General features: G+C 39.1%; 1 protein-coding gene across 6 annotated transcripts in view; it reads right to left on the reverse strand.

Annotated features, from left to right (window-relative positions):
- The window catches only part of LOC135090236 (opioid-binding protein/cell adhesion molecule homolog), a 43269-nt gene extending 32319 nt beyond the window's left edge, over window positions 1-10950 (reverse strand). The window contains exons 1-2 of one of the 6 annotated variants that reach the window (XM_063986760.1): window positions 10751-10950; window positions 7883-8104 (exon numbers count right to left, since the gene is read on the reverse strand). The gene's annotated coding sequence lies outside the window, so the exon portion shown is untranslated. The other 5 variants (XM_063986757.1, XM_063986759.1, XM_063986756.1 and 2 more) reach the window with 5 other exon arrangements.
- Between the last annotated feature and the right edge of the window lie 1550 nt (window positions 10951-12500).

Genomic DNA, 12500 nt, shown 5'->3' on the forward strand with positions numbered 1-12500 from the left:
TAGAGAGAGAGAAAAAAGCAAAAAACAGATATGGGTAAGCTAGACAAGGCATTTAGAAGTGCGGTGTTTGTGTGAGCTGAATAAACGAAAAGGAGAGAGTGTAGTATGTAGTAGATGTGAAAGTCTTTAAGGAACACAGTCTCTCCTCCCATGCCTTGCCTCCACCGCCTCCCCGCCCATGTATCACTCTTTATTGGGGTGGGAATCTTTATGTCCTACAGCCCATTGGAGAATATCGGCCCAGTAAAGTCTTCTCCTGATAGTGTGAGAAGGAAGAGGAGGAGGAACTGGAGAAGGAGGAGGAGGAGGGGTAGGAAGAGAAGGAACATTAGCAGTACCAGGAGAATGAAATGGAGAACTAGAGAAAGGCGAGGAGGAGGAGGAGGAGGAGGAGTAACAGGATCATGATAAGGAGGAAGAAAGGGAGGAAGAGGAGAAAGAGGAGGAATGAGAGGCTGAAACTATAGTAGAAGGAGGAGGTGACGGACAAGAAATAAAGAAAGGAGGAAGAGGAGGAGGAGGAGGAGGAGGAGGAGGAGGTGAGGAATGAGAAGCACAAGCTATAGTAGAAGGAGGAGGAGAAGTGACGGACAAGAAATGAAGGAAAGGAGGAAGAGGAGGAGGAGGAGGAGGAGGAGGAGGAGAGGAAGGAGCGAGGAGAAACAAGGGAAGAATAACAATGTAGATGATGTGATGAAGGAAGAGGAAGGAAAACGACGGGGAGAAGAAGAAAGAGATGAAGAAAGATGGGAAGGATAAGAGAGGAGGAAGAGATGAACGAGAAGAAGAAAGATCAATAGCAGGAGAAGACTGGGGGAAGTGGATAAGAGAGGAAAGAGTAAGATGAGAAGGAGAAGAGGAAGAAGGAGGAGGAGGAGAAGGAGGAGGAGGAGGAGGAGAAAAAGAACTAGGAGTAGGCGGAAGAAGATAGAGGAGAGAGAAAAACAAACAGGAAGGGAGAGGAGGAAGAAGAAAAAGAAAGAGGAAGATGGAGACAAAAAAAGAACTGGAGGAGGAAGAAGAGAAAGGAGAAAGAACATGAAGAAGGAAAAAGACATAGAGGAAAAGAATGAAAGAAAGAAAGAAATAGTAATATGGAGAAGGGAAAAGAACGACAACGAGGAGGAGGAGGAGGAGGAGAAGGAGGAGGAGGAGGAGGAGGAGGAGGAGGAGGAGGAGGAGGAGGAACAAACAGGAAGGGGGAGGACAAGGAAGAACAGGAAGAAGAGAAGGAAAGAAAGAGACAGAGAAAAAGAAAAACTTGGAGGAGGAGGAGGAGGAAGGAAGAAGAAAAAGAAAGGAGAGGAAAGAACTTGAAGGAAAAAAATAAACGTGAAGGAAGAGAAAGAAAAAATAAGAAAGATGGAGAAGGGGAAAAGAACAAGGAGGAGGAGGAGGAGGAATAAGAAAAAAGTAAAGAATGAATAGAAGGAAAACGAAAAGAAGAAAAGGAGGAGAAGGAACAGGAGAGAGAGAAAAAAAGAGGAGAAAGAGAAAGAGGTGGAGGAAAGTGAAGACGAAGAAAAGAAAGGAGCGAGGAGAAGAAGGACAAAAAGAGAAAAGGAGGAGGAGAAGCAGGAGGAAGAAAAGAAGAGGAGGAAGAAGAAGAGCAGGAAGAAAGGAAAAGGAGGAAGACGAAGAGAAAAAAGACAAAGAAAAGAAAAAAACGAAAAGGGAAGCGAAGAAAAGCAGGAACGAGAAGGAAGACGAAAGAGAAAGAAGAGCAGGAGAAGAAAGAGAAGGAGAAGGAAAGAAAAGAAGGAAGAAAAGGGAGTGGACAAGAAAGGAAGAGGAAAAGCGGGAGAAAGAAGACGAAGAAAAGAAAGAAACAAGGAAAAGGAAGACGAAAAAGAAGAAAACAAGAGAAGCAGCGAAAAAAAAAAAAAGAGGAGGAGGAGGAGGAGGAGGAGGAAGATGAGAAGTATGATGAAGAAGGGTCTATTTTAGTTTGGTAATCTCCCAAGAGGAAGAGGCTAAAAAGGAGAGTTGAGTTGCCTTAAGAGGACGATAAGGCCAACTTCGATAACACCCGCTGGATTTTTCCTTCCTCTTATCTCCTCTTGCATCATTTTTCTCTTATCCCCGCTAGTTTTTCATTCCTCGTCCATTTCACTCTCCGATCATTATCACTCTCCTCTTTTATTCGTCTTCGTTTTATCTTCCTCTTTTTTGATGTTTTTTTTTATCACTTCGTGTTTGTTCTTTTCTTTATGTTTCTTTTCGTGTCTTGTTGTTCATTTTTCCTACTTCGTTCTTCTGTTTGTTCACTGTTGTTGCTGCTACGAACAGTGTTAATAGTGATGGTAGTGACAGAGTAAGTGACCACCACCACCACCACCACCACCACCACCACCACCACCACTACTACTACTACGGCTACTATGCACTACTGCTGCTTCTATTATTACTACTACTATTACAGCAAATACTGCTCCTAATACTCGTGATAACAACAACAATGATAATAATACCACCGTCACCAAGAAGAAGAAGAAGAAGGAGAAGAAGAAGAAGAAGAAGCAGAAGCAGAAACTGGTGAAGAAGAAGAAAGAAGAAGAAGAAGAAGAAGAAGAAGAAGAGGAAGAAGAAGAAGAAGAAAGGAAGATAATCATCATCATCAACAACAACAGTAACAACAACAACAACAACAACAACAACAACAACAACAACATCTACAGCAGCAGCATCAACAACAACAACAACAACAACAACAACAACAACAACAACTACAGCAGCAGCATCAACACCAACAACAGCAACAACAACAACAACAACAACAACAACAACAACAATAACAAGCTACAATAACAGAAGATACCAGTTCCTCTCTTAATGAAGGTAGAATAACTTTAAAAACGTTCACTTTTCTGCGTCATTTTACACCTGCCTCCCTCACCTGTCCTCCTCCTCCTCCTCCTCCTCCTCCTCCTCCTCCTCCTTCTCTTTCCTCACCTTGGCTCACTTTCATCTCCTCCCCTTTATTCCCTCCTTTATCTCCCCTTGCTTCGTTTGCTTCCCTTTTGGCACCCTTTCCTCCTCCTTTCCAATTCCCTTTCCGTTAATTTTCTTGCCTTTCTTCACTATTTTTCCGTTTACTTCCTCAATTTCACACCTTTCTTGTCTTTACTTATGTTCCTTTCTCCTCTTATTCTGTATTCTCCATATTTTCGTTCTTTTAATTTCCCTTTCTTTATCTTGTTTTTTTTTCATCTACTTTTTTTTTGTCCCCTTATTTTCTCTTAATACACTCCTTATTTTTTTTTATCTCTCCTTCATTTTTGTATTTTTTTGTTATTTTTTTTAGTTTCCGTATCTCATTCCTTTTCCTCTCCTCTTTCCTTTTTATTCAGTTTAATTTTTTTCTTATTTTTACTTCTTATATCCTTCATTCTATCTATCCTCTGGCCTCTTTCTGTCGTGATCCTTCTTAATTCCCTTTCCCTTATCTTTCAGTTTTCCTCCTTTTTCTCCACGACTCTTTTTCCTTCTCAATTTCATCTTTTATAACCCCCCCAACCACGATTTTTCTTTTTCCTTTTCCTTCTTCCCTGCTCCACAATTATTACCTCTTTCCCTCCTCCTCCTCCTCCTCCTCCGCCTTCTCGTCCTCATCGTTGTCGTCCCATTTTTCCATACATACTCCTACACACTCTTTCATATCTTCCCATCACACCATAGAATCCTCTCCATCAGTCCATACATTCAACCATTTATTCCTATCACTTCCACACATTCTCCTACACTGTACATTACGATCATTCCCCTCCTCCTCCTCCTCCTCCTTCTGATAATGGAGAGGCTAAGGACCCTTCAAAATCCCTGACCCCGTTTTCTGATGCATTATACGATAGTCTTCCCAATTTTCACCTGATGATAGAAATCCTAGAATATTCCAAAAATGCCAATGACGATCTATTTCTTACCTGGCGAGAGAGAGAGAGAGAGAGAGAGAGAGAGAGAGAGAGAGAGAGAGAGAGAGAGAGAGAGAGGGGGGAGAGGTGTGTTAGGGCGGGAGGAAGGAGGGGAAAGGATGTAATATATGAGATGAAGAGGGAGGAGAGATGACTTGTAGGAGATGGAGATGGAGGAGGAGGAGGAAGATGAGGAGGAAGGAGAGATGGAGATGGAGGTGGCGGAGGGTGAATGGGGTTTTCTAGGGTGTTTTCATGATTGTGGTAGTTGAACAGGCTTTAGTTGGAGTTGCCCGTATTTTCAAGGATTTTTTTACGATTTTGATAATTTGAATAGGTTGAAGTTGAGGTGATTAAGATTTTCAGGGGTATTTTTTTCTTTTTTTTTATCGTAATAGTTTATCGTAATAGTTGAAGTTACTGGGACTTTCAAAGGTGTTGTTATGATTGTAATGGTGGCTCAGAAGGCTGTAGTGTAAGATTTTCTGGGATTTTCAAGCGTGTTTTCATGATTCTTGTAACAGTTTAACATTTGTAGTAGGAGGTATGTTGATTTTAAAGAGTTTTCATTATTTCATTGATAGTCCAGCAACTGTTTTAAAAGAAGTGGTGTTTTCTTCATTCTAGTGGTTGTTTAACATGGTGTCGTGGTAGATATTGTGGTTTTCATGTGTTTTTTTTTATGATTCTGATAGTTTAATAGGTTTCAGTGGAAGTCATTGTGGTTTTCAAGAGTTTTTTTTTTCTTATCTCTTCACGAATTCTGCATCATCACTTAGAAAAAATAAATAAATAAAAGCATAGTGAAAATCCGAGCCGCCTTCTCTGAGTTCTTTGAAGACAGTGCCAAGGAAAGAGGTGTGGGTTTAGAAACACGAGCCCTAATGTAAAGGAAAAAGAGAAAAAAAAAAGTCTGCCAGTTCACATTTACGAGTTTGCGGTTTGAATAAAAAGGGAAGAATAGAAGGAAATAGTTTTAGTCCTGTATTTTTCTCGGTTCTAAAACAGTTTTGTATTGTAGCTTTTGTTGTTGTTTTTTTTTTCTCCTTTTCACTCAGTTTCCTTTTTCTTTTTTTTTTTTTTCTTCTTTCTACTACCCTTTGTTTTATTAAAAATTCCGTGACATAAAAAATGGAATGTTATTTTTCTGTTTTCTCCCCTCCTTTTTCCCTCCTCCTCCTGCCGCGGTGTAAGAACGAAAGGGGGAAGAAGAGAAAACTGAATGATAATAAAAGGGAAAATAGTGTTTGTTGAAATTCCACAACGGAAAAAGAATGCTCTGGGATTTTTTTTTCTCTTTTCTCTCCTTTCCCTTTCCTTTTCCTCCCCTTCTTACTGCACGGGAAAGAGGGAGAAGGAGGAGGAACAGGAGAGGGAGGAGGAAGAGGAGGAGGAAGAAAGTGAATGATAATAGGTAAGTAGCGGAAATTAATTAGCGAAAGGGAGGTAAAAGAGAAACTGATAAAAATTCAATCTTTTTCCAAAAATCTTGTGTGTGCTTTTGTTGATATTATTATTATTATTATTATTATTATTATTATTATTATTATTATTATTATTATTATTATTATTATTATCATCATCATCATTACCATTATTATCATTGTAAGAACAAAGAAGGATAATTTAAATTCCACAATAAAAAAAAATGAGAAAGAAGAGAATGAGGAGGAAAAAAAGAGAAGGAAGAGGAGGAGTAACTGTGGAGGCAAAATGGAGGGAATGGAGGAACAGATAATGAGGTGGAGGGGAGGGAGAGATAATAGGATGGAGAAGAGAAGGGGGAGGGAAGTTTATGGGAGGGAAAAGAAGGCAAATGATCCAGGGAGGTAAAGAACGAGAGAGAGAGAGAGAGAGAGAGAGAGAGAGAGAGAGAGAGAGAGAGAGAGAGAGAGAGAGAGAGAGAGAGAGAGAGAGAGAGAGAGAGAGAGAGAGAGAGAGAGAGAGAGAGAGAGAGAGAGAGAGAGAGAGAGAGAGAGAATTATGGGATATTGTTACGGTTAGGAGTCAGTGTTCAAGATTTATTACTATTAGCAATATCCATTTTTATTGTTTTTTTCTATATTTTCCCATTCATTCATACCTTTCATTGTTTTTTCCATTTTTTTTTCGTTTTCTGTTTTTTTCTTTTTTTCGTTTTTTTATATTTTATGGGCTTTTTCTTAGTTATTTCTATCTTTTCTTCTTCTTCTTCTTCTTCTTCTTCTTCTTCTTCTTCTTCTTCTTCTTCTTCTTCTTCTTCTTCTTCTTCTTCTTCTTCTTCTTCTTCTTCTTCTTCTTCTTCTTCTTCTTCTTCTTCTTCTTCTTCTTCTTCTTCTTCTTCTTCTTCTTCTTCTTCTTCTTCTTCTTCTTCTTCTTCTTCTTCTTCCTCTTCTTCTTCTTATTATTATTATTATTACTATTATTTTCATCATTATCATTATTGTTATCATTATCAGGTTTTCTTTTGTTTATTCTTGTTTTGAATTCCACTCTTTCTTTGGCAAGGTGTTTTAATTACTGTTTGCTTTTACCCCCTTTCCCCCCTCCCGTCTCTCTCTCTCTCTCTCTCTCTCTCTCTCTCTCTCTCTCTCTCTCTCTCTCTCTCTCTCTCTCTCTCTCTCTCTCTCTCTCTCTCTCTCTCTCTCTCTCTCTCTCTCTCTCTCTCTCTCTCTCTCTCTCTCTCTCTCTCTCTCTCTCTCTCTACACACAGCCAACAATGATCTTTCTCCGGGAACGTGTGAGTTCAATTCTAACTTTATTTAACCTAAAGTTTGGTCATAAAGCTGACATTAATGCCTTCTGTGTGTCTATATGTGCGTGTGTTGCGTCCTTAGTGTGTGTGTGTGTGTGTGTGTGTGTGTGTGTGTGTGTGTGTGTGTGTGTGTGTGTGTGTGTGTGTGTGTGTGTGTGTTATTTTTCTGGTTCTTGGTTTTCGGTACGATAATAGGAAATAAATTTGCTTTGTTGTGTTATTTCTGCGGCCGCTGGAAGGTAATGTCACGTGAAGAGAGAGAGAGAGAGAGAGAGAGAGAGAGAGAGAGAGAGAGAGAGAGAGAGAGAGAGAGAGAGAGAGAGAGAGAGAGAGAGAGAGTTTAGTTGTTTCGATAATTCTCTCTCTCTCTCTCTCTCTCTCTCTCTCTCTCTCTCTCTCTCTCTCTCTCTCTCTCTCTCTCTCTCTCTCTCTCTCTCTCTCTCTCTCTCTCTCTCTGTCTGCCTGCCTGTCTCTAACACACGTATTTTTTACACGCATCACACTGACTCACTTCACTTTCATATCACAAAAAGAATAACAAATAAATAAATGACTATACAAATAAATAAAGTGACATTCTCAACTTTGCTTTTTTTCCTCTCTCTTTCTCTCTCCCTTTTCTGCCTCTTTTTTTTTTTTCCTCCTCTTTTACGCACTTGGCCTCGCTGCACTATATATCATCCTTTCTCTCTTATTGCATTTATTTATCTTTATTTCCACCTCATTCCGCGCAGCCTTTCCACAAACAGTGACTGTGTTTATGTTTTCTTTACTTTTGTTTTCCAATTCTGACACCTTTTGACGTGTTCGCTTATTTTTCTCGAGTTTTTTTTTTCTCTTTTTTTATTGGTTAAATATTTACGTTTTGTCTCTCACTGTTTATTGATATTCCACATTTCCCGCACTGTTTATTTTTTTTGTTTTTATTTGAATATTTCTTTTTCTCTTATTATTCAAGTCGTTCCGTATCATTTCTATCATTTTACACCTTATATGTTGTACTTGTCACACACACACACACACACACACACACACACACACACACGAAGACAGGACTACAAGCTTGACTGAAATCCTGCATGTTAGAACAATACACTCACACACACACACACACACACACACACACACACACACACACACACACACACACACACACACACCATCACCATCACCATCACAACACGGGCATAACACAGGACAATGACGTCAGCACAGGGCCTCATCACACTAAGCTTACCTCTCACTCAGGCGGCGACATAACTTGTCTTAACAGCTCGTCGTGCTCTCCCCCTTGAGACGCCTACAACTCCAGCGTCCTCGCCCTGAGCTGAGGCACACTCACGGTGGATTAAATGCTGTGCTGTTCCTCTTGTATGCTGCGTTGGTTCGGTTAGTTTGGTTTTAGAATAAATGAGTATTTTTTTTTATGTATTTTGAAGTTACAAGAATCTATAGTTTTCTGAAATGTATAGATAAAGCAACGTTTTTTTTTTTTGTATGTAATTTAAAGTCACAAGAGTCTATAGTGTTATGAAATGTCTGTTTATTAGTAGGTGGTTTGCAAGTGTTATTTTTCAAGTCACAAGAGTCTGTAGTGTTATGAAATGTCTGTTTATTAGTAGGTGGTTTACAAGTGTTATTTTTCAAGTCACAAGAGTCTGTAGTGTTATGAAATGTCTGTTTATTAGTAGGTGGTTTACAAGTGTTATTTTTCAAGTCACAAGAGTCTATTGCTCCCTGACATGTTTGGATACAGCACCATTTATTTTCTGTATGTATTGTGCTGAATTGGGTTATTTTCAAGTGTTATTTTGATGTCACCATAGTTCTCTGGAATGTTTATTAAGTAGATTAGATCATTTACATAGTTCAAATAGTTCAGGTACAGCGGCAATTTTTCATGTGGTAGGTTATTTTCAAGCGTTATTTTGAAGCCATTTGAGTCTGTGGTGTTCTGAAATATTTGTTAAGTATTTTGGACATCCGCTGAGTGCAATAATCCGTACAGAACACTCAAGCTGTACTCAGAATTACTTGCAGAACATTGCGAGGTGATAAAGAATGCAGAGTCAATAATTTAACTAAAAAAAAAAAACATCTAAATACTCAGGTTTGCTTTCAGTGGCCACAAAGTAATTGTATATATAAGATTTATGTAGCACTAGTTTCTGCTTTTCTTTATTTATTTATCTTACTTCTTTATCTATCTATTTATTCATTTATTTAGAGCCAGGAAGAAATGCAATGCTCCTAGTTTCTCCTTTTCTTTATTTATCTATCTTACTTCTTTATCTATCTATCTATTTATTTATTTAGAGCCAGGAAGAAATGCAATGCTCTGTTTAGCATTTATTTAATATTTTGACGTTTGAAGATCAGCAAAGGTGACGAAAAAAAATATATGTAAAAAGAAAAAAAAAGGAAAAAAAGAAAAAAAAATAGAAAAAAAAACGTCAATTACTTGCTCACAAAAATAAATGAGACAAGAAAAGATGAAGAGGGAAAATGAGACAAAGTGTCTGGCCAGTAAAGTGAGGGGAAAATGAGGGGGGAACGTCTGACTGCCTAGTAAAAGTGAGGGAAAAGTGTCTGATTGGGAGTAAAGTGAGAGAAAACTGTCTGATTGGCTGTTAAAGTGAGGGGAAAGTGTCTGATTGGCTGTTAAAGTGAGGGGAAACTGTCTGATTGGCTGGTAAAGAGAGGGAAAAGTGTTGATTAGGAGTAAAGTGAGGGAAAAGTGTCTGATTGGCTGTTAAAGTGTGGTGAAAGTGTCTGATTGGCTGGTTAAGTGAGGGGTAAGTGTCCGACTGGCTATTGAGGGAAAGGTGTGTGAATGGCCAGTAAAGTGAGGGGAAGTGAGGGGAAAGTGTCTGATTGGCTTATAAAGTGAGGGGAAGTGGTTAGGTCAGGTTAGGTTAAGTCAGGTTTAGGTTAGGTTAAGTTAGGTTAGGTTAGGTTAAGTTAGGTTAGGTTAGGTTAGGTTACGTTAGGTTAGGTTAGGTTAGGTTAAGTTAGGTTAGGTTAGGTTACGTTAGGTTAGGTGAGGTTAGGTTAGGTTAGGTGAGGTTAGGTTAGGTTAAGTTAGGTTAGGTTAGGTGAGGTTAGGTTAGGTTAGGTTAGGTTACGTTTGGTTAGGTTAGGTTAGGTTAAGTGAGGTTAGGTTAGGTAAGGTTAGGTTAGGTTAGGTTAGGTTAGGTTAAGTTAGGTTAGGTTAGGTGAGGTTAGGTTAGGTTAGGTTAGGTTAGGTTAGGTTAGGTTAGGTTAGGTTAGGTTAAGTTAGGTTAGGTTAGGTGAGGTTAGGTTAGGTTAGGTTAGGTTAGGTTAGGTTAGGTGAGGTTGAGGTTAGGTTAGGTTAGGTTAGGTGAGGTTGAGGTTAGGTTAGATTTAGTGTGTTGATATTGATCTTGTTTGCCTTTACTTACATGAAAGAAAACGCAATCGGCAACACGTTCACGAATACATACGTACACATACACACACATGTACGCACACTGTCTGCTCTGGTGCACACGGCGCTTTATTCATTGAGGAAAAAAAAAAAACGCACACATTAACGTGAATGGAGATATGCCAGTTTTCCACTCAAGCCTTTGTGGTAAGAGCTATTTAGTTATTCATTATTCTTCAGCATTCACGCTCTTAGAAGTTATCCATCACGATATTAATTTTCCCAGGTCAAAGTTACTCATTACTCTGAATAATCCCCTACAAAATCAAGTCATTAATTTCCGTACACAACACTTATTCTTCTTAGATTTCAAAGTTATTTATTACCTCACAAATATTCCAGTAAAAAAAAATATTCACTTCACTTTTCCAAGGGGTCAAAGTTATTAAGTAATTCACAATATCCACGTTCAAGTCATTCACTGCTTCACAATATTCACGTCCAAAGTCATTCATTACCCAGCAGCAGTCACGTTCTTGCTAGTTCAATTGTATTCACTTCACCACAAAAGTCAAACGTTATCCATCCTACTTTCACACTGCGAGAGTAAAAAACATCATTCATCACAAAAAAATCATAAAAATAAAAGAATCCGAACTTTTTTCCCTCACTTTTCATTCATTTTCACACTCACGAGTTTGCAAGTTCCTTCTCTACCTTTCGCATTCGTCTTTCAAGTATATTTCAGTACACGAGTCACTTTGCATTGCTTTTATGTCTCTTAGTCTTATTTTGTCTTTTTGTTTCCTTCGTTTGGTTGTGGTGGTGGTGGTGGTGGTAGTGAAAAAGGAGGAGGAAGAGGAGGACGACAAGGAGAGGATAGGATTCACACGTCCTCTCCCCGTGGCCGCCAGACTGTTACTGACACTCTCTCTCTCTCTCTCTCTCTCTCTCTCTCTCTCTCTCTCTCTCTCTCTCTCTCTCTCTCTCTCTCTCTCTCTCTCTCTCTTAGATGTCTCTTCGTTTCCTACTTTATTTCTATTTAATCTCTGTAATTAAATTCTCTCTCTCTCTCTCTCTCTCTCTCTCTCTCTCTCTCTCTCTCTCTCTCTCTCTCTCTCTCTCTCTCTCTCTCTCTCTCTCTCTCTCTCTCTCTCATGCAGTCTTTTTCTCTCTTTCATCTCTTCACTCCGTTCCTTCCCTCTCCATATTGCTCCGTTCAGTCACTCATTCCTTCTCTTTTGTACTTTTTTTCTCCTTTCTCTCTCTCTCTCTCTCTCTCTCTCTCTCTCTCTCTCTCTCTCTCTCTCTCTCTCTCTCTCTCTCTCTCTCTCTCTCTCTCTCTCTCTCTCTCTCTCTCTCAACTCCGTCCAAACATGCCATTGTCCAGCTTTCATAATGAGAGAGAGAGAGAGAGAGAGAGAGAGAGAGAGAGAGAGAGAGAGAGAGAGAGAGAGAGAGAGAGAGAGAGAGAGAGAGAGAGAGAGAGAGAGAGAGACGGTCTAAAATACTCAACGTTTATTCGTATGTTGCGCAAGAAAAGGAAGAGAGAGAATATAATCTGCGCAAAAGAAATGAAAAAAATGAAAACGAAAAATAGGAATGTAGCGAAGTGGAAAGAAAAAATTGTGAGTAAAATGAAAACTCAGAATGTAGGAAAATGAAATGAAAAAAAAGGTAAAAGTGACAGTGAAAGAGAGAGAAAAAAAGAAATAATGTGGACATGTTAATGAGAACAAAAAGGTGATACAGAGGGATGGAGAAACAGAAAGAAGGAAAGAAAGAAAGGAAATTATTGTTGTAAAAAGTGGGAAGAAAGTTTTTGAAAAGGAACGAAAAATGCAAAAAAAGAGTAAAACAATGGTATATACTTGAATGTCATGGCTGGCACACACACACACACACACACACACACATACACACACACAGTAGAAATTGTGTTTAGATATAATTATTAGTTATATACGTGTATGCAGAACACTGTTGCTACTACTACTACTACTACTACTACTACTACTACTACTACTACTACTACTACTACTTCTGCTGCTACTACTACAACTACAACTGCTGCTACTATTGCTACTACTACTACTTCTACTATTATTACAACAACAACAACAACAACAACAACAACAACAACAACAACAACAGCAACTACTACTACTACTACTACTACTACTACTACAACAATAACAACAACAATTACTACTACTACTACTACTACTACTACTACAACCACCACAACCTAACCAGCCGCCCACTCACCCACCATCAGCACAGCATTATAATCAACACTGATCACACCTGGCACCACCACCACCACCACCACCACCACCACCACCACCACCACTGCTCACGCCCCTTGCTGCACTGCACATAATGGTTCAAATCCTGCACTCAGATTAACATTACATACATTTCTTTTATTTGCACCGCGTGAGGGACTTTAAACGACACACTTTGG

The sequence above is a fragment of the Scylla paramamosain genome, chromosome 34 (genome assembly GCF_035594125.1).
Source record: "Scylla paramamosain isolate STU-SP2022 chromosome 34, ASM3559412v1, whole genome shotgun sequence".
In the NCBI taxonomy this organism is placed as follows: domain Eukaryota; kingdom Metazoa; phylum Arthropoda; class Malacostraca; order Decapoda; family Portunidae; genus Scylla; species Scylla paramamosain.